This window comes from Oncorhynchus gorbuscha, unplaced genomic scaffold (genome assembly GCF_021184085.1).
Source record: "Oncorhynchus gorbuscha isolate QuinsamMale2020 ecotype Even-year unplaced genomic scaffold, OgorEven_v1.0 Un_scaffold_1253, whole genome shotgun sequence".
NCBI classification, from domain to species: Eukaryota; Metazoa; Chordata; class Actinopteri; order Salmoniformes; family Salmonidae; genus Oncorhynchus; species Oncorhynchus gorbuscha.
The window spans coordinates 1-22,500 of NW_025746085.1; the positions used below are offsets into that span (position 1 = coordinate 1).

Genomic DNA, 22,500 nt, shown 5'->3' on the forward strand with positions numbered 1-22,500 from the left:
TGAAACAGAAAACCGAGGAACCTTGTTGTTGACAGACGCCAAGACTGTGTACACTGGTCTAGCTGTGACCTGACTTCAGCTTAGACGTGGGCCCAGTGGCGCAATGCATAACGTGTCTGACTACGGATCAGAAGATTCTAGGTTCGACTCCTGGCTTGGTCAATACTTTATTTAATTGACTGAAATCAAGCTGGGAATGATACTGTATAACTTTCAGTGCTTCTGGCTGTTCTCACTTCAAACACATTTTAGACGGATTTCATCTGGACATTCCCCAACATCTCTGAGAAAAAAAGATGTAGCTTTTGAATCCAACAGGCATAATGTCAACATTTAAAGATTTGTCTGTGATGTGTATTTTAAGTATATTTCTTCCCATATGGTCTAAGAGTTAGGATTCCTGGTTTTCACCCAGGTGGCCCGGGTTCGACTCCCGGTATGGGAAAGAATATATTTTCGTTAGGTACCCACTTGTGTAACAACAGATGCAGCAGTTTCACACAACACAAAAATATTCCCTCATCAACAGGAAATGTGACATGTTATGTAGATTCAAATTATATACGTTTTTTTAAACGTTGAATACACTTCATGGCTGCATTTCTTGCTCTGCAGTAAAATTCATGCAACAACAGGAGGATCAAATTAAGATATGCATCTGAAACAGAAAACCAAGGAACCTTTTTGTTGACAGACGCTATGACTGTGTACACTGGTCTAGCTGTGACCTGACTTCATTTCAGATGTGGGGACAGTTGCACAATGGATAACGTGTCTGACTACAGATCAGAAGATTCTATGTTCGACTCCTGGCTTGCTCAATATTTTGTTTAATTGACTGAAATCAAGCTGTGAATGATACTGTATTTTCAGTGCTTCTGGCTGTTCTCACTTCAAACACATTTTACACGGATTTCATCTGGACATTCCCCAACATCTCTGAGAAAAAAAAGATGTAGCTTTTAAATCCAACAGGCATGATGTCAACATTTAAAGATTTGTCTGTGATGTGTATTTCAAGTATGTGTCTTCCCATATGGTCTAGCGGTTAGGATTCCTGGTTTTCACCCAGGTGGCCCGGGTTCAACTCCCGGTATGGGAAAGAATAACTTGTCATTAGGTACGCACTTGTGTAACAACAGATGCAGTACTTTCACACAACACAACAATATTCACTCAGCAACAGGAAATGTGACATGTTATGTAAATTCCAATTATATAACGTTTTTTAAACGTTGAATACACTTCATGGCCGCATTTCTTGCTCTGCAGTAAAATTCATGCAACAACAGGAGGATCAAATTAACATATGCATCTGAAACAGAAAACCAAGGAACCTTGTTCTTGAGAAACGCTATGACTGTGTACACTGGTCTAGCTGTGACCTGACTTCAGCTTAGACGTGGTGCCACTGGCGCAATGGATAACGTGTCTGATTACGGATCAGAATATTCTAGGTTCGACTCCTGGCTGTCTCAATACTTTGTTTAATTGACTGAAATCAAGCAGGGAATGATACTGTATTAAAAAAAGATGTAGCTTTTAAATCAAACAGGCATAATTTCAACATTTAAAGATTTGTCTGTGATGTGTATTTTAAGTATGTGTCTTCCCATATGGTCTAGCGGTTAGGATCCCTGGTTTTCACCCAGGTGGCCCGGGTTCAACTCCCGGTATGGGAAAGAATAACTTGTCATTAGGTATGCACTTGTGTAACAACAGATGCAGTACTTTCACAAAACACAACAATATTCCCTCAGCAACAGCAAATGTGACATGTCATGTAGATTCAAATTATACAAGGCTTTTTAAACGATGAATACACTTCATGGCTGCATTTCTTGCTCTGCAGTAAAATTCATGCAACAACAGGAGGATCAAATTAAGATATGCATCTGAAAATGAAAACCAAGGAACCTTGTTTTTGACAGACGCTATGACTGTGTACACTGGTCTAGCTGTGACCTGACTTCAGTTTAGGCGTGTGGCCAGTGGCGCAATGGATAACGTGTCTGACTACGGATCAGAAGATTCTAGGTTCGACTCCTGGCTGGCTCAATACTTTATTTAATTGACTGAAATCAAGCTGGGAATGATACTGTATACCTTTCAGTGCTTCTGGCTGTTCTCACTTTAAACACATTTTAGACGGATTTCATCTGGACATTCCCCAACATCTCTGAGAAAAAAAAGATGTAGCTTTTAAATCCAACAGGCATAATGTCAACATTTAAAGATTTGTCTGTGATGTGTATTTTAATTATGTGTCTTCCCATATGGTCTAGCGGTTAGGATTCCTGGTTTTCACCCAGTTGGCCCGTGTTCAACTCCCGGTATGGGAAAGAATAACTTGTCATTAGGTATGCACTTGTGTAACAACAGATGCAGTACTTTCTAACAACACAACAATATTCCCACAGAAACAGGAAAAGTGAGTTGTTATGTAGATTCAAATTATACAAAGCTTTTTAATCGTTGAATACACTTCATGGCTGCATTTATTTCTCTGCAGTAAAATTCATGCAACACCAGGAGGATCAAATTAAGATATGCATCTGAAACAGAAAACCAAGGAACCTTGTTGTTGACAGACGCTATGACTGTGTACACTGGTCTAGCTGTGACCTGACTTAATCTTAGACATGGGGCCAGTGGCGCAATGGATAACGTGTCTGACTACGGATCAGAAGATTCTAGGTTCGACTCCTGGCTGGCTCATTACTTTATTTAATTGACTGAAATCAAGCTGGGAATGATACTGTAAACCTTTCAGTGCTTCTGGCTGTTCTCACTTCAAACACATTTTAGACGGATTTCATCTGGACATTCCCCGACATCTCTGAGAAAAAAAGATTTAGCTTTTAAATCCAACAGGCATGATGTCAACATTTAAAGATTTGTCTGTGATGTGTGTATTAACTATGTGTCTTCCCATATGGTCTAGCGGTTAGGATTCCTGGTTTTCACCCAGGTGGCCCGGGTTCAACCCCGGTATGGGAAAGAATATATTTTCGTTAGGTACCCACTTGTGTATCAACAGATGCAGCAGTTTCTCACAACACAACAATATTCCCTCAGCAACAGGAAATGTGACTTGTTATGTAGATTCAAATTATATAAGGCTTTTTAAACGTTGAATACACTTCATGGCTGCATTTCTTGCTCTGCAGTAAAATTCATGCAACAACAGGAGGATCAAATTAAGATATGCATCTGAAACAGAAAACCAAGGAACCTTATTGTTGCCTACAGAGGGTAGTGAGGACTGCACAACGCATCACCGGGGGCAAACTACCTGCCCTCCAGGACACCTACACCACCCGTTGTTACAGGAAGGCCATAAAGATCATCAAGGACATCAACCACCCGAACCACTGCCTGTTCACCCCGCTATCATCCAGAAGGCGAGGTCAGTACAGGTGCATCAAAGCTGGGACCGAGAGACTGAAAAACAGCTTCTATCTCAAGGCCATCAGACTGTTAAACAGCCACCACTAACATTGAGTGGCTTCTGCCAACACACTGTCATTGACACTGACCCAACTCCAGCCATTTTAATAATGGGAATTGATGGGAAATTATGTAAATATATCACTAGCCACTTTAAACAATGCTACCTTATATAATGTTACTTACCCTACATTATTCATCTCATATGCATATGTATATACTGTACTCTACATCATCGACTGCATCCTTATGTAACACATGTATCACTAGCCACTTTAACTATGCCACTTTGTTTACTTTGTCTACACACTCATCTCATATGTATATACTGTACTCGATACCATCTACTGTATGCTGCTCTGTACCATCACTCATTCATATATCCTTATGTACATGTTCCTTATCCCCTTACACTGTGTATAAGACAGTAGTTTTGGAATTGTTAGTTAGATTACTTGTTGGTTATCACTGCATTGTCGGAACTAGAAGCACAAGCATTTCGCTACACTCTCATTAACATCTGCTAACCATGTGTATGTGACGAATAACATTTGATTTGATTTGATTTGAATGGATAACGTGTCTGACTACGGATCAGAAGATTCTAGGTTCGACTCCTGGCTGGCTCAATACTTTGTTTAATTGACTGAAATCAAGCAGGGAATGATACTGTATTAAAAAAAGATGTAGCTTTTAAATCAAACAGGCATAATGTCAACATTTAAAGATTTCTCTGTGATGTGTATTTTAAGTATGTGTCTTCCCATATGGTCTAGCAGTTAGGATTCCTGGTTTTCACCCAGGTTGCCTGGGTTCAACTCCCGGTATGGAAAAAAGAATATCTTGTCGTTAGGTACTCACTTGTGTAACAAAAGATGCAGCAGTTTCTCAGAACACAACAGTATTCCCTCAGGAAATGTTAAATTTTATGTAGATTCAAATTATACAAGGGTTTTTAAACGTTGAATAGGATTCCTGGTTTTCACCCAGGTGGTATGGGAAAGAATATCTTTTCGTAAGGTACCCACTTGTGTAACAACAGATGCAGCAGTTTCTCACAACACAACAATATTCCCTCAGCAACAGGAAATGTGACAAGTTATGTAGATTCAAATTATACAAGGCTTTTTAAACGTTGAATAGGATTCCTGGTTTTCACCCAGGTGGCCTAGGTTCAACTCCCGGTATCAGAAAGAATAACTTGTCGTTAGGTACGCACTTGTGTAACAACAGATGCAGCAGTTTCACAAAACAATATTCCCTCAGCAACAGGAAATGTGACATGTCATGTAGATTCAAATTATACAAGGCTTTTTAAACGTTGAATTCACTTAATGGTTGCATTTCTTGCTCTGCAGTAAAATTAATGCAACAACAGGAGGATCAAATTAAGATATGCATCTGAAACTGAAAACCAAGGAACCTTGTTGTTGACAGACACTATGTCTGTGTACACTGGTCTAGCTGTGGATAATGGATAATGTGTCTAATTACAGAGCAGAACATTCAAGGTTCGACTCCTGGCTGCCTCAATAGTTTATTTAATTGACTGAAATCAAGCTGGGAATGATACTGTATACCTTTCAGTGCTTCTAATTGTTCTCACTTCAAACACATTTTAGATGGATTTCATCTGGACATTCCCCAACATCTCTGAGAAAAAAAGATGATGCTTTTAAATCCAACAGGCATAATGTCAACATTTAAAGATTTGTCTGTGATGTGTATTTTAAGTTTTTGTCTTCCCATATGGTCTAGCGGTTAGGATTCCTGGTTTTCACCCAGGTGGCCCGGGTTCAACTCCCTGTATGTGAAAGATCATCTTATCGATAGGTACTCATTTGTGTAACAACAGATGCAGCAGTTTCACACAACACAACAATATTCCCTCAGCAACAGGAAATGTGACATGTTATGTATATTCAAATTATACAAAGCTTTTTAAAAGTTGAATAAACTTCATGGCTGGATTTCTTGTTCTGCAGTAAAATTCATGCAACAACAGGAGGATCAAATTAAGATATGCATCTGAAACAGAAAACCAAGGAACCTTGTTATTGACAGACGCTATGACTGTGTACACTGGTCTAACTGTGACCTGACTTCAGCTTAAATGTGTGGCCAGTGGCGCAATGGATAAAGTGTCTGACTACGGATCAGAAGATTCTAGTTTCAACTCCTGGCTGGCTCAATACTTTATTGAATTGACCGAAATCAATTTATTGAATTGACCGAAATCATCTGGACATTCCCCAACATCTCTGAGAAAAAAAGATGTTGCTTTTAAATCCAACAGGCATAATGTCAACATTTAAAGATTTGTCTGTGATGTGTATTTTTCAGTATGTGTCTTCCCATATGGTCTAGCGGTTAGGATTCCTGGTTTTCGCCCGGGTTCAACTCCCGTTATGGGAAAAAATATATTTTCGTAGGGTATCCACTTGTGTAACAACAGATGCAGCAGTTTCTCACAACACAACAATATTCCCTCAGCAACAGGAAATGTGACATGTTATGTAGATTCAAATTATACAAGGGTATTTAAACGTTGAATACACTTCATGGCTGCATTTCTTGCTCTGCAGTAAAATTCATGCAACAACAGGAGGATCAAATTAAGATATGCATCTGAAACAGAAAACCAAGGAACCTTGTTTTTGACAGACGCTATGACTGTGTAAACTGGTCTAGCTATGACCTGACTTCTAACTTAGACGTGTTGCCAGTGGCACAATGGATAATGTGTCTAATAACAGAGCAGAACATTCAAGGTTCGACTCCTGGCTGCCTCAATAGTTTATTTAATTGACTGAAATCAAGCTGGGAATGATACTGTAAAGCTTTCAGTGCTTTTGGCTGTTCTCACTTCAAACTCATTTTAGACGGATTTCATCTGGACATTCCCCATCACCTCTGAGAAAAAAAATGTAGCTTTTGAATCCAACAGGCATGATGTCAACATTTAAAGATTTGTATGTGATGTGTATTCTGTAGCTCAGTTGGTAGAGCATGGCGCTTGTAACGCCAGGGTAGTGGGTTCGATTCCCGGGACCACCCATACGTAGAATGTATGCACACATGACTGTAAGTCGCTTTGGATAAAAGCGTCTGCTAAATGGCATATTATTATTATTATTATTATTATTTTAAGTATGTGTCTTCGCATATGGTCTAGCGGTTAGGATTCCTGGTTTTCACCCAGGTGGCAAGGGTTCAACTCCCGGTATGGGAAAGAATATATTTTGGTGTGGTACGCACTTGTGTAACAACAGATGCAGCAGTTTCACACAACACAACAATATTCCCTCAGCAACAAGAAATGTGACATGTTATGTAGATTCAAATTATATAAGGTTTTTTAAACGTTGAATACACTTCATGGCTGCATTTCTTGCTCTGCAGTAAAATTCATGCAACAACAGGAGGATCAAATTAAGATATGCATCTGAAACAGAAAACCAAGGAACCTTTTTGTTGACAGATGCTATGACTGTGTACACTGGTCTAGCTGTGACCTGACTACAGTTTAGATGTGGGGCCAGTGGTGCAATGGATAACGTGTCTGACTACGGATAAGAAGATTCTAGGTTTGACTCCTGGCTGGCTCAGTACTTTATTTAATTGACTGAAATCAAGCTGGGAATGATACTGTATACTTTTCAGTGCTTCTGGCTGTTGTCACTTCAAACACATTTTAGACGGATTTCATCTGGACATTCCCCAACATCTCTGAGAAAAAAAGATGTTGCTTTTAAATCCAACAGGCATAATGCAAACATTTAAAGATTTGTCTGTGATGTGTATTTTAAGTATGTGTCTTCCCATATGGTCTAGCGGTTAGGATTCCTGGTTTTCACCCAGGTGGCCCGGGTTCAACTCCTGGTATGGGAAAGAATAACTTGTCATTAGGTACTCACTTGTGTAACAACAGATGCAGTACTTTCACACAACTCAGCAACAGGAAATGTGACATGTTATGTAGATTCATATTATATAATGTTTTTAAACGTTGAATACACTTCATGGCTGCATTTCTTGCTCTGCAGTAAAATTCATGCAACAACAGGAGGATCAAATTAAGATATGCATCTGAAACAGAAAACCAAGGAACCTTGTTTTTGACAGACGCTATGACTGTGTAAACTGGTCTAGCTGTGACCTGACTTCAACTTAGACGTGTTGCTAGTGGCGCAATGGATAATGTGTCTAATTACAGAGAAGAACATTCAAGGTTTGACTCCTGGCTGCCTCAATAGTTTATTTAATTGACTGAAATCAAGCTGGGAATGATACTGTAAACCTTTCAGTGCTTCTGGCTGTTCTCACTTCAAACACATTTTAGACGGATTTCATCTGGACATTCCCCGACATCTCTGAGAACAAAATATTTAGCTTTTAAATCCAACAGGCATGATGTCAACATTTAAAGATTTGTCTGTGATGTGTGTATTAACTATGTGTCTTCCCATATGGTCTAGCGGTTAGGATTCCTGGTTTTCACCCAGGTGGCCTGGGTTCAACTCCCGGTATGGGAAAGAATATATTTTCGTTAGGTACCCACTTGTGTATCAACAGATGCAGCAGTTTCTCACAACACAACAATATTCCCTCAGCAACAGGAAATGTGACTTGTTATGTAGATTCAAATTATATAAGGCTTTTTAAACGTTGAATACACTTCATGGCTGGATTTCTTGTTCTGCAGTAAAATTCATGCAACACCAGGAGGATCAAATTAAGATATGCATCTGAAACAGAAAAAAAATAACCTTGTTGAGAGACGCTATGACTGTGTACACTTGTCTAGCTGTGACCTGACTTCAGCTTTGACGTGGGGCCAGTGGCGCAATGGATAATGTTTCTGACTATGGATCAGAAGATTCTAGTTTTGACTCCTGGCTGGCTCAATACTTTGTTTAATAGACTGAAATCAAGCTGGGAATGATACTGTATACCTTTCAGTGCTTCTGGCTGTTCTCACTTCAAACACATTTTAGACGGATTTCATGTGGACATTCCCCAACATCTCTGAGAAAAACGATGTAGCTTTTAAATCCAATAGGCATGATGTCAACATTTAAAGATTTGTCTGGGATGTGTATTTTAAGTATGTGTCTTCCCATATGGTCTAGCGGTTAGGATTCCTGGTTTTCACCAGGTGGCCCGGGTTCAACTCCCGTTATGGGAAAGAATATCTTGTCATTAGGTACCCACTTGTGTAACAACAGATGCAGCAGTTTCTCACAACACAACAATATTCCCTCAGTAACAGGAAATGTGACTTGTTATGTAGATTCAAATTATATAAGGCTTTTTAAACGTTGAATGCACTGCATGGCTGCATTTCTTGCTCTGCAGTAAAATTCATGCAACAACAGGAGGATCAAATTAAGATATGCATCTGAAACAGAAAACCAAGGAACCTTGATGTTGACAGACGCCATGACTGTGTACACTGGTCTAGCTGTGATCTGACTTCAGTTTAGACGTGGGGCCAGTGGCTCAATGGATAACGTTTCTGACTACGGATCAGAAGATTCTAGGTTCAACTCCTGGCTGGCGCAATACTTTATTTAATTGACTGAAATCAAGCTGGGAATGATACTGTATGAAAAAAAGATGTAGCTTGTAAATCAAACAGGCATAATGTCAACATTTAAAGATTTGTCTGTGATGTGTATTATAAGTATGTGTCTTCCCATATGGTCTAGCGGTTAGGATTCCTGGTTTTCACCCAGGTGGCCCGGGTTCAACTCCCGGTATGGGAAAGAATAACTCATCGTTAGGTACGCACTTGTGTAACAACAGATTCAGCAGTTTCACAAAACAGTATTCCCTCAGCAACAGCAAATGTGACATGTCATGTAGATTCCAATTATACAAGGCTTTTTAAACGATGAATACACTTCATGGCTGCATTTCTTGCTCTGCAGTAAAATTCATGCAACAACAGGAGGATCAAATTAAGATATGCATCTGAAACAGAAAACCAAGGAACCTTGTTGTTGACAGACGCCATGACTGTGTACATTGGTCTAGCTGTGACCTGACTTCAACTTAGATGTGGTGCCAGTGGTGCAATGGATAACGTGTCTGACTACGGATCAGAAGATTCTAGGTTCAACTCCTGGCTGGCTCAATACTTTATTTAATTGACTGAAATCAAGCTGGGAATGATACTGTATACCTTTCAGTGCTTCTGGCTGTTCTCACTTCAAACACATTTTAGACGGATTTCATCTGGACATTCCCCGACATCTCTGAGAAAAAAAGATTTCGCTTTTAAATCCAACAGGCATGATGTCAACATTTAAAGATTTGTCTGTGATGTGTATTTTAAGTATGTGTCTTCCCATATGGTCTAGCGGTTAGATTCCTTGTTTTCACCCAGGTGGCCCGGGTTCAACTCCCGTTATGGGAAAGAATATCTTGTCATTAGGTACCCACTTGTGTAACAACAGATGCAGCAGTTTCTCACAACACAACAATATTCCCTCAGCAACAGGAAATGTGACATGTTATGTAGATTCAAATTATACAATTCTTTTTAAACGTTGAATACACTTCATGGCTGCATTTCTTGCTCTGCAGTAAAATTCATGCAACAACAGGAGGATCAAATTAAGATATGCATCTTAAACAGAAAACCAAGGAAACTTGTTGTTGACAGACGCTATGACTGTGTACACTGGTCTAGCTGTGACCTGACTTCAGGTTAGATGTGGGGCCAGTGGCGCAATGGATAACGTGTCTGACTATGGATCAGAAGATTCTAGGTTTGACTCCTGGCTGGCTCAATACTTTGTTTAATTGACTGAAATCAAGCTGGGAATGATACTGTATACCTTTCAGTGCTTCTGGCTGTTCTCACTTCAAACACATTTTAGACGGATTTCATCTGGACATTCCCCAACATCTCTGAGAAAAAAATATGTAGCTTTTAAATCCAACAGGCATAATGTCAACATTTAAAGATTTGTCTGTGATGTGAATTTTCAACTATGTGTCTTCCCATATGGTCTAGCGGTTAGGATTCCTGGTTTTCACACAGGTGGCCTGGGTTCAACTCCCAGTATGTTAAAGATCATCTTATCGTTAGGTACCCACTTGTGTAATAACAGATGCAGCAGTTTCACACAACACAACAATATTCCCTCAGCAACAGGACATGTTATGTATAAAAGCGTCTGCTAAATGGCATATATTATTATTATTATTATGTATATACAAAGCTTTTTAAACATTGAATACACTTCATGGCTGCATTTCTTGCTCTGCTGTAAAATTCATGCAACAACAGGAGGATCAAATTAAGATATGCATCTGAAACAGAAAACCAAGGAACCTTTTTGTTGACAGATGCTATGACTGTGTACACTGGTCTAGCTGTGACCTGACTACAGTTTAGATGTGGGGCCAGTGGTGCAATGGATAACGTGTCTGACTACGGATAAGAAGATTCTAGGTTTGACTCCTGGCTGGCTCAGTACTTTATTTAATTGACTGAAATCAAGCTGGGAATGATACTGTATACTTTTCAGTGCTTCTGGCTGTTGTCACTTCAAACACATTTTAGACGGATTTCATCTGGACATTCCCCAACATCTCTGAGAAAAAAAGATGTTGCTTTTAAATCCAACAGGCATAATGCAAACATTTAAAGATTTGTCTGTGATGTGTATTTTAAGTATGTGTCTTCCCATATGGTCTAGCGGTTAGGATTCCTGGTTTTCACCCAGGTGGCCCGGGTTCAACTCCTGGTATGGGAAAGAATAACTTGTCATTAGGTACTCACTTGTGTAACAACAGATGCAGTACTTTCACACAACTCAGCAACAGGAAATGTGACATGTTATGTAGATTCATATTATATAATGTTTTTTAAACGTTGAATACACTTCATGGCTGCATTTCTTGCTCTGCAGTAAAATTCATGCAACAACAGGAGGATCAAATTAAGATATGCATCTGAAACAGAAAACCAAGGAACCTTGTTTTTGACAGACGCTATGACTGTGTAAACTGGTCTAGCTGTGACCTGACTTCAACTTAGACGTGTTGCTAGTGGCGCAATGGATAATGTGTCTAATTACAGAGAAGAACATTCAAGGTTTGACTCCTGGCTGCCTCAATAGTTTATTTAATTGACTGAAATCAAGCTGGGAATGATACTGTAAACCTTTCAGTGCTTCTGGCTGTTCTCACTTCAAACACATTTTAGACGGATTTCATCTGGACATTCCCCGACATCTCTGAGAACAAAATATTTAGCTTTTAAATCCAACAGGCATGATGTCAACATTTAAAGATTTGTCTGTGATGTGTGTATTAACTATGTGTCTTCCCATATGGTCTAGCGGTTAGGATTCCTGGTTTTCACCCAGGTGGCCCGGGTTCAACTCCCGGTATGGGAAAGAATATATTTTCGTTAGGTACCCACTTGTGTATCAACAGATGCAGCAGTTTCTCACAACACAACAATATTCCCTCAGCAACAGGAAATGTGACTTGTTATGTAGATTCAAATTATATAAGGCTTTTTAAACGTTGAATACACTTCATGGCTGGATTTCTTGTTCTGCAGTAAAATTCATGCAACACCAGGAGGATCAAATTAAGATATGCATCTGAAACAGAAAAAAAATAACCTTGTTGAGAGACGCTATGACTGTGTACACTTGTCTAGCTGTGACCTGACTTCAGCTTTGACGTGGGGCCAGTGGCGCAATGGATAATGTTTCTGACTATGGATCAGAAGATTCTAGTTTTGACTCCTGGCTGGCTCAATACTTTGTTTAATAGACTGAAATCAAGCTGGGAATGATACTGTATACCTTTCAGTGCTTCTGGCTGTTCTCGCTTCAAACACATTTTAGACGGATTTCATGTGGACATTCCCCAACATCTCTGAGAAAAAAAGATGTAGCTTTTAAATCCAATAGGCATGATGTCAACATTTAAAGATTTGTCTGGGATGTGTATTTTAAGTATGTGTCTTCCCATATGGTCTAGCGGTTAGGATTCCTGGTTTTCACCAGGTGGCCCGGGTTCAACTCCCGTTATGGGAAAGAATATCTTGTCATTAGGTACCCACTTGTGTAACAACAGATGCAGCAGTTTCTCACAACACAACAATATTCCCTCAGTAACAGGAAATGTGACTTGTTATGTAGATTCAAATTATATAAGGCTTTTTAAACGTTGAATGCACTGCATGGCTGCATTTCTTGCTCTGCAGTAAAATTCATGCAACAACAGGAGGATCAAATTAAGATATGCATCTGAAACAGAAAACCAAGGAACCTTGATGTTGACAGACGCCATGACTGTGTACACTGGTCTAGCTGTGATCTGACTTCAGTTTAGACGTGGGGCCAGTGGCTCAATGGATAACGTTTCTGACTACGGATCAGAAGATTCTAGGTTCAACTCCCTGGCTGGCGCAATACTTTATTTAATTGACTGAAATCAAGCTGGGAATGATACTGTATGAAAAAAAGATGTAGCTTGTAAATCAAACAGGCATAATGTCAACATTTAAAGATTTGTCTGTGATGTGTATTATAAGTATGTGTCTTCCCATATGGTCTAGCGGTTAGGATTCCTGGTTTTCACCCAGGTGGCCCGGGTTCAACTCCCGGTATGGGAAAGAATAACTCATCGTTAGGTACGCACTTGTGTAACAACAGATTCAGCAGTTTCACAAAACAGTATTCCCTCAGCAACAGCAAATGTGACATGTCATGTAGATTCCAATTATACAAGGCTTTTTAAACGATGAATACACTTCATGGCTGCATTTCTTGCTCTGCAGTAAAATTCATGCAACAACAGGAGGATCAAATTAAGATATGCATCTTAAACAGAAAACCAAGGAACCTTGTTGTTGACAGACGCCATGACTGTGTACATTGGTCTAGCTGTGACCTGACTTCAACTTAGATGTGGTGCCAGTGGTGCAATGGATAACGTGTCTGACTACGGATCAGAAGATTCTAGGTTCAACTCCTGGCTGGCTCAATACTTTATTTAATTGACTGAAATCAAGCTGGGAATGATACTGTATACCTTTCAGTGCTTCTGGCTGTTCTCACTTCAAACACATTTTAGACGGATTTCATCTGGACATTCCCCGACATCTCTGAGAAAAAAAGATTTCGCTTTTAAATCCAACAGGCATGATGTCAACATTTAAAGATTTGTCTGTGATGTGTATTTTAAGTATGTGTCTTCCCATATGGTCTAGCGGTTAGGATTCCTTGTTTTCACCCAGGTGGCCCGGGTTCAACTCCCGTTATGGGAAAGAATATCTTGTCATTAGGTACCCACTTGTGTAACAACAGATGCAGCAGTTTCTCACAACACAACAATATTCCCTCAGCAACAGGAAATGTGACATGTTATGTAGATTCAAATTATACAATTCTTTTTAAACGTTGAATACACTTCATGGCTGCATTTCTTGCTCTGCAGTAAAATTCATGCAACAACAGGAGGATCAAATTAAGATATGCATCTTAAACAGAAAACCAAGGAAACTTGTTGTTGACAGACGCTATGACTGTGTACACTGGTCTAGCTGTGACCTGACTTCAGGTTAGATGTGGGGCCAGTGGCGCAATGGATAACGTGTCTGACTATGGATCAGAAGATTCTAGGTTTGACTCCTGGCTGGCTCAATACTTTGTTTAATTGACTGAAATCAAGCTGGGAATGATACTGTATACCTTTCAGTGCTTCTGGCTGTTCTCACTTCAAACACATTTTAGACGGATTTCATCTGGACATTCCCCAACATCTCTGAGAAAAAAATATGTAGCTTTTAAATCCAACAGGCATAATGTCAACATTTAAAGATTTGTCTGTGATGTGAATTTTCAACTATGTGTCTTCCCATATGGTCTAGCGGTTAGGATTCCTGGTTTTCACACAGGTGGCCTGGGTTCAACTCCCAGTATGTTAAAGATCATCTTATCGTTAGGTACCCACTTGTGTAATAACAGATGCAGCAGTTTCACACAACACAACAATATTCCCTCAGCAACAGGACATGTTATGTATAAAAGCGTCTGCTAAATGGCATATATTATTATTATTATTATGTATATACAAAGCTTTTTAAACATTGAATACACTTCATGGCTGCATTTCTTGCTCTGCTGTAAAATTCATGCAACAACAGGAGGATCAAATTAAGATATGCATCTGAAACAGAAAACCAAGGAACCTTGTTGTTGACAGACGCCAAGACTGTGTACACTGGTCTAGCTGTGACCTTACTTCAGCTTAGACGTGGGGCCAGTGGTGCAATGGATAACGTGTCTGACTACGGATCAGAAGATTCTAGGTTCGACTCCTGGCTTGCTCAATACTTTATTTAATTGACTGAAATCAAGCTGGGAATGATACTGTATACCTTTCAGTGCTTCTGGCTGTTCTCACTTCAAACACACTTTAGATGGATTTCATCTGGACATTCCCCAACATCTCTGAGAAAAAAAAGATGTGGCTTTTAAATCCAACAGGCATGATGTCAACATTTAAAGATTTGTCTGTGATGTGTATTTTAAGTATGTGTTTTCCCATATGGTCTAGCGGTTAGGATTCCTGGTTTTCACCCAGGTGGCCTGGGTTCAACTCCCGGTATGGGAAAGAATATATTTTCGTTAGGTACCCACTTGTGTAACAACAGATGCAGCAGTTTCTCACAACACAACAATATTCCCTCAGCAACAGGAAATGTGACTTGTTATGTAGATTCAAATTATACAAAGCTTTTTAAACGTTGAATACACTTCATGGCTGCATTTCTTGCTCTGCAGTAAAATTCATGCAACAACAGGAGGATCAAATTAAGATATGCATCTGAAACAGAAAACCAAGGAACCTTTTTGTTGACAGACGCCATGACTGTGTACACTGTTCTAGCTGTGACCTGACTTAAGCTTAGACGTGTGGCCAGTGGTGAAATGGATAACGTGTCTGACTACGGATCAGAAGATTCTAGGTTTGACTCCTGGCTGGTTCAATACTTTATTTAATTGACTGAAATCAAGCTGGGAATGATACTGTATACCTTTCTGTGCTTCTGGCTGTTCTCACTTCAAACACATTATAGATGGATTTCATCTGGACATTCCCCAACATCTCTGAGAAAAAAAGATGTAGTTTTTGAATCCAACAGGCATAATGTCAACATTTAAAGATGTGTCTGTGATGTGTATTTTAAGTATGTGTCTTCCCATATGGTCTAGCGGTTAGGATTCCTGGTTTTCACCCAGGTGGCCCGGGTTCAACTCCCGGTATGGGAAAGAATATATTTTTGTTATGTTACCCACTTGTGTAACAACAGATGCAGCAGTTTCTCAAAACACAACAATATTCCCTCAGCAACAGGAAATGTGACTTGTTATGTAGATTCAAATTATATAAGTCTTTTTAAACGTTGAATACACTTCATGGCTGCATTTCTTGCTCTGCAGTAAAATTCATGCAACAACAGGAGGATCAAATTAAGATATGCATCTGAAACAGAAAACCAAGGAACCTTGTTGTCGACAGACTGTGTACACTGGTCTAGCTGTGACCTGACTTCAGCTTAGATGTGGGGCCAGTGGCTCAATGGATAACGTGTCTGACTACGGATCAGAAGATTCAAGGTTTGACTCCTGTAGATTCAAATTATACAAAGCTTTTTAAACGTTGAATACACTTCATGGCTGCATTTCTTGCTCTGCAGTAAAATTCATGCAACAACAGGAGGATCAAATTAAGATATGCATCTGAAACAGAAAACCAAGGAACCTTGTTCTTGACAGACGCCATGACTGTGTACACTGGTCTAGCTGTGACCTGACTTCAGCTTAGACGTGGTGCCAGTGGCGAAATGGATAACTTGTCTGACTACGGATCAGAAGATTCTAGGTTCAACTCCTGGCTGGCTCAATACTTTATTTAATTGACTGAAATCAAGCTGGGAATGATACTGTATGAAAAAAAGATGTAGCTTGTAAATCAAACAGGCATAATGTCAACATTTAAAGATTTGTCTGTGATGTGTATTATAAGTATGTGTCTTCCCAAATGGTCTAGCGGTTAGGATTCCTGGTTTTCACCCAGGTGGCCCGCGTTCAACTCCCGGTATGGGAAAGGATATCTTTTCGTTTGGTACGCACTTGTGTACCAACAGATGCAGCATTTTCACACAACAAAACCATATTCCCTCAGCAACAGGAAATGTGACATGTTATGTAGATTCAAATTATACAAAGCTTTTTAAACGTTGAATAAACTTCATGGCTGCATTTCTTGCTCTGCAGTAAAATTCATGCAACAACAGGAGGATCAAATTAAGATATGCATCTGAAACAGAAAACCAAGGAACCTTGTTGTTGACAGATGCTATGACTGTGTACACTGGTCTAGCTGTGACCTGACTTTAGCTTAGACGTGGGGCCAGTGGCGCAATGGATAACGTGTCTGACTACGGATCAGAAGATTCTAGGTTCGAATCCTGGCTGGCTCAATACTTTATTTAATTGACTGAAATCAAGCTCGGAATGATACTGTATATCTTTCAGTGCTTCTGGCTGTTCTCACTTTAAACACATTTTAGATGGATTTCATCTGGACATTCCCCAACATCTCTGAGAAAAAAGATGTAGTTTTTGAATCCAACAGGCATAATGTCAACATTTAAAGATTTGTCTGTGATGTGTATTTTAAGTATGTGTCTTCCCATATGGTCTAGCGTTTAGGATTCCTGGTTTTCACCCAGGTGGCCCGGGTTCAACTCCCGGTATGGGAAAGAATAACTCATCGTTAGGTACGCACTTGTGTAACAACAGATGCAGCAGTTTCACAAAACAGTATTCCCTCAGCAACAGCAAATGTGACATGTCATGTAGATTCAAATTATACAAGTTTTTTTAAACGTTGAATACACTTCATGGCTGCATTTCTTGCTCTGCAGTAAAATTCATGCAACAACAGGAGGATCAAATTAAGATATGCATCTGAAACAGAAAACCAAGGAACCTTGTTGTTGACAGACGCCATGACTGTGTACACTGGTCTAGCTGTGACCTGACTTCAGCTTAGACGTGGGGCCAGTGGCGCAATGGATAATGTGTCTGACTACGGATCAGAAGATTCTAGGTTCGACTCCTGGCTGCCTCAATACTTTATTTAATTGACTGAAATCAAGATGGGAATGATACTGTAAACCTTTCAGTGCTTCTGGCTGTTCTCACTTCAAACACATTTTAGACGGATTTCATCTGGACATTCCCCAACATCTCTGAGGTTAAAAGATGTCGCTTTTAAATCCAACAGGCATGATGTCAACATTTAAAGATTTGTCTGTGATGTGTATTTTAAGTATGTGTCTTCCCATATGGTCTAGCGGTTAGGATTCCTGGTTTTCACCCAGGTGGCCTGGGTTCAACTCCCGGTATGGGAAAGAATAACTTGTCATTAGGTACGCACTTGTGTAACAACAGATGCAGTACTTTCACACAACACAACAATATTCACACAGCAACATGAAATGTGACATGTCATGTAGATTTGAATTATACAATTATTTTTAAACGTTGAATACACTTCATGGCTGCATTTCTTGCTCTGCAGTAAAATTCATGCAACAACAGGAGGATCAAATTAAGATATGCATCTGAAACAGAAAACCAAGGAACCTTGTTGTTGAGAGACGCTATGACTGTGTACACTTGTCTAGCTGTGACCTGACTTCAACTTAGACGTGGGGCCAGTGGTGCAATGGATAACGTGTCTGACTACGGATCAAAAGATTCTAGGTTCGACTCCTGGCTGGCTCAATACTTTATTTAATTGACTGAAATCAAGCTCGGAATGATACTGTATATCTTTCAGTGCTTCTGGCTGTTCTCACTTTAAACACATTTTAGATGGATTTCATCTGGACATTCCCCAACATCTCTGAGAAAAAAGATGTAGTTTTTGAATCCAACAGGCATAATGTCAACATTTAAAGATTTGTCTGTGATGTGTATTTTAAGTATGTGTCTTCCCATATGATCTAGCGGTTAGGATTCCTGGTTATCACCCAGGTGGCCCGGGTTCAACTACCGGTATGGGAAAGAATAACTCATCGTTAGGTACGCACTTGTGTAACAACAGATTCAGCAGTTTCACAAAACAGTATTCCCTCAGCAACAGCAAATGTGACATGTCATGTAGATTCAAATTATACAAGTTTTTTTAAACGATGAATACACTTCATGGCTGCATTTCTTGCTCTGCAGTAAAATTCATGCAACAACAGGAGGATCAAATTAAGATATGCATCTGAAACAGAAAACCAAGGAACCTTGTTTTTGACAGATGCTATGACTGTCTACACTGGTCTAGCTGTGACCTGACTTTAGCTTAGACGTGGGGCCAGTGGCGCAATGGATAACGTGTCTGACTACGGATCAGAAGATTCTAGGTTCGACTCCTGGCTCGCTCAATAATTTACTTAATTGACTGAAATCAAGCTGGGAATGATACTGTAAACCTTTCAGTGCTTCTGGCTGTTCTCACTTCAAACACATTTTAGACGGATTTCATCTGGACATTCCCCAACATCTCTGAGGTTAAAAGATGTCGCTTTTAAATCCAACAGGCATGATGTCAACATTTAAAGATTTGTCTGTGATGTGTATTTTAAGTGTCTTCCCATATGGTCTAGCGGTTAGGATTCCTGGTTTTCACCCAGGTGGCCCGGGTTCAACTCCCGGTATGGGAAAGAATAACTTGTCATTAGGTACGCACTTCTGTAACAACAGATGCAGTACTTTCACACAACACAACAATATTCACTCAGCAACAGGAAATGTGACATGTTATGTAGATTCATATTATATAACGTTTTTTAAACGTTGAATACACTTCATGGCTGCATTTCTTGCTCTGCAGTAAAATTCATGCAACAACAGGAGGATCAAATTAACATATGCATCTGAAAACAGAAAACCAAGGAACCTTGTTGTTGAGAAACGCTATGACTGTGTACACTGGTCTAGCTGTGACCTGACTTCAGCTTAGACGTGGTGCCACTGGCGCAATGGATAACGTGTCTGACTACGGATCAGAAGATTCTATGTTCGACTCCTGGCTGTCTCGATACTTCGTTTAATTGACTGAAATCAAGCAGGGAATGATACTGTATTAAAAAAAAGATGTAGCTTTTAAATCAAACAGGCATAATGTCAACATTTAAAGATTTGTCTGTGATGTGTATTTTAAGTATGTGTCTTCCCATAAGGTCTAGCGGTTAGGATTCCTGGTTTTCACCCAGGTGGCCCGTGTTCAACTCCCGGTATGGGAAAGAATAACTTGTCATTAGGTACGCACTTGTGTAACAACAGATGCAGTACTTTCACACAACACAACAATATTCACTCAGCAACAGGAAATGTGACATGTTATGTAGATTCATATTATATAACGTTTTTTAAACGTTGAATACACTTCATGGCTGCATTTCTTGCTCTGCAGTAAAATTCATGCAACAACAGGAGGATCAAATTAAGATATGCATCTGAAACAGAAAACCAAGGAACCTTGTTGTTGAGAAACGCTATGACTGTGTACACTGGTCTAGCTGTGACCTGACTTCAGCTTAGACGTGGGGCCAATGGCGCAATGGATAACCTGTCTGACTACGGATCAGAAGATTCTAGGTTCGACTCCTGGCTGGCTCAATACTTTATTTAATTGACTGAAATCAAGCTCGGAATGATACTGTATAGCTTTCAGTGCTTCTGGCTGTTCTCACTTTAAACACATTTTAGACGGATTTCATCTGGACATTCCCCAACATCTCTGAGAAAAAAAGATGTAGCTTTTAAATCCAACAGGCATAATGTCAACATTTAAAGATTTGTCTGTGATGTGTATTTTAAGTATGTGTCATCCCATATGGTCTAGCGGTTAGGATTCCTGGTTTTCACCCAGGTGGCCCAGGTTCAACTCCCGGTATGGGAAAGAATATATTTTCGTTAGGTACCCACTTGTGTAACAACAGATGCAGCAGTTTCTCACAACACAACAATATTCCCTCAGCAACAGGAAATGTGACTTGTTATGTAGATTAAAATTATACAAGTCTTTTTAAACGTTGAATACACTTCATGGCTGCATTTCTTGCTCTGCAGTAAAATTCATGCAACAACAGGAGGATCAAATTAAGATATGCATCTGAAACAGAAAAAAAAATAACCTTGTTGAGAGACGCTATGACTGTGTACACTTGTCTAGCTGTGACCTGAGTTCAGCTTAGATGTGGGGCCAGTGGCGCAATGGATAACGTTTCTGACTATGGATCAGAAGATTCTAGTTTTGACTCCTGGCTGGCTCAATACTTTGTTTAATAGACTGAAATCAAGCTGGGAATGATACTGTATACCTTTCAGTGCTTCTGGCTGTTCTCACTTCAAACACATTTTAGACGGATTTCATGTGGACATTCCCCAACATCTCTGAGAAAAAAAGATGTAGCTTTTAAATCCAATAGGCATGATGTCAACATTTAAAGATTTGTCTGGGATGTGTATTTTAAGTATGTATCTGCCCATATGGTCTAGCGCTTATGATTCCTGGTTTTCACCCAGGTGGCCTGGGTTCAACTCCCGGTATGGGAAAGAATATATTTTGGTAGGGTATCCACTTGTGTAACAACAGATGCTTTTAAATCCAACAGGCATAATGTCAACATTTAAAGATTTGTCTGTGATGTGTATTTTAAGTATGTGTCTTCCCATATGGTCTAGCAGTTAGGATTCCTGGTTTTCACCCAGGTTGCCTGGGTTCAACTCCCGGTATGGGAAAGAATATCTTGTCGTTAGGTACGCACTTGTGTAACAACAGATGCAGCAGTTTCTCACAACACAACAATATTCGCTCAGGAAATGTGACATGTTATGTAGATTCAAATTATACAAGGCTTTTTAAACGTTAAATACACTTCATGGTTGCATTTCTTGCTCTGCAGTAAAATTCATGCAACAACAGGAGGATCAAATTAAGATATGCATCTGAAACAGAAAACCAAGGAACCTTGTTGTTGACAGACGCTTTTGACTGTGTACATTTGTCTAGCTGTGACCTGACTTCAGCTTAGACGTGGTGCCAGTGAGGGTAGGCAACAACATCTCCTCCCCGCTGATCCTCAACACGGGGCCCCACAAAGGTGCGTTCTGAGCCCTCTCCTGTACTCCCTGTTCACCCACGACTGCGTGGCCAAGCACGCCTCCAACTCAATCATCAAGTTTGCGGACGACACAACAGTGGTAGGCTTGATTACCAACAACGACGAGACGGCCTACAGGGAGGAGGTGAGGGCCCTCGGAGTGTGGTGTCAGGAAAATAACCTCACACTCAACGTCAACAAAACTAAGGAGATGATTGTGGACTTCAGGAAACAGCAGAGGGAACACCCCCTATCCACATCGATGGAACAGTAGTGGAGAGGGTAGCTAGTTTTAAGTTCCTCGGCATACACATCACAGACAAACTGAATTGGTCCACTCACACTGACAGCGTCGTGAAGAAGGCGCAGCAGCGCCTATTCAACCTCAGGAGGCTGAAGAAATTCGGCTTGTCACCAAAAGCACTCACAAACTTCTACAGATGCACAATCGAGAGCATCCTGGCGGGCTGTATCACCGCCTGGTACGGCAACTGCTCCGCCCTCAACCGTAAGGCTCTCCAGAGGGTAGTGAGGACTGCACAACGCATCACCGGGGCAAACTACCTGCCCTCCAGGACACCTACACCACCCGTTGTTACAGGAAGGCCATAAAGATCATCGAGGACATCAACCACCCGAACCACTGCCTGTTCACCCCGCTATCATCCAGAAGGCGAGGTCAGTACAGGTGCATCAAAGCTGGGACCGAGAGACTGAAAAACAACTTCTATCTCAAGGCCATCAGACTGTTAAACAGCCACCACTAACATTGAGTGGCTGCTGCCAACACACTGTCATTGACACTGACCCAACTCCAGCCATTTTAATAATGGGAA

At 40.2% G+C, this 22,500-nt stretch overlaps 10 non-coding genes across 10 annotated transcripts; all 10 read left to right on the plus strand.

The window, feature by feature from the left end:
* Positions 1-1,030: 1,030 nt before the first annotated feature.
* Positions 1,031-1,102, plus strand: trnae-uuc. Its single transcript has one exon. It is a non-coding gene; the product is annotated as a tRNA-Glu (tRNA).
* An 8,044-nt stretch (positions 1,103-9,146) lies between these two features.
* Positions 9,147-9,218, plus strand: trnae-uuc. Its single transcript has one exon. It is a non-coding gene; the product is annotated as a tRNA-Glu (tRNA).
* A 956-nt stretch (positions 9,219-10,174) lies between these two features.
* trnah-aug lies at positions 10,175-10,247 on the plus strand. The gene has a single exon. It is a non-coding gene; the product is annotated as a tRNA-His (tRNA).
* Positions 10,248-11,792: 1,545 nt separating this feature from the next.
* trnae-uuc lies at positions 11,793-11,864 on the plus strand. Its single transcript has one exon. It is a non-coding gene; the product is annotated as a tRNA-Glu (tRNA).
* Positions 11,865-13,027: 1,163 nt separating this feature from the next.
* trnae-uuc lies at positions 13,028-13,099 on the plus strand. The gene has a single exon. It is a non-coding gene; the product is annotated as a tRNA-Glu (tRNA).
* A 957-nt stretch (positions 13,100-14,056) lies between these two features.
* On the plus strand, positions 14,057-14,129 carry trnah-aug. The gene has a single exon. It is a non-coding gene; the product is annotated as a tRNA-His (tRNA).
* Positions 14,130-15,689: 1,560 nt separating this feature from the next.
* On the plus strand, positions 15,690-15,761 carry trnae-uuc. Its single transcript has one exon. It is a non-coding gene; the product is annotated as a tRNA-Glu (tRNA).
* A 1,141-nt stretch (positions 15,762-16,902) lies between these two features.
* trnar-acg lies at positions 16,903-16,975 on the plus strand. Its single transcript has one exon. It is a non-coding gene; the product is annotated as a tRNA-Arg (tRNA).
* A 1,522-nt stretch (positions 16,976-18,497) lies between these two features.
* trnad-auc lies at positions 18,498-18,569 on the plus strand. The gene has a single exon. It is a non-coding gene; the product is annotated as a tRNA-Asp (tRNA).
* Positions 18,570-19,147: 578 nt separating this feature from the next.
* trnae-uuc lies at positions 19,148-19,219 on the plus strand. The gene has a single exon. It is a non-coding gene; the product is annotated as a tRNA-Glu (tRNA).
* The last annotated feature ends 3,281 nt before the right edge of the window (positions 19,220-22,500 follow it).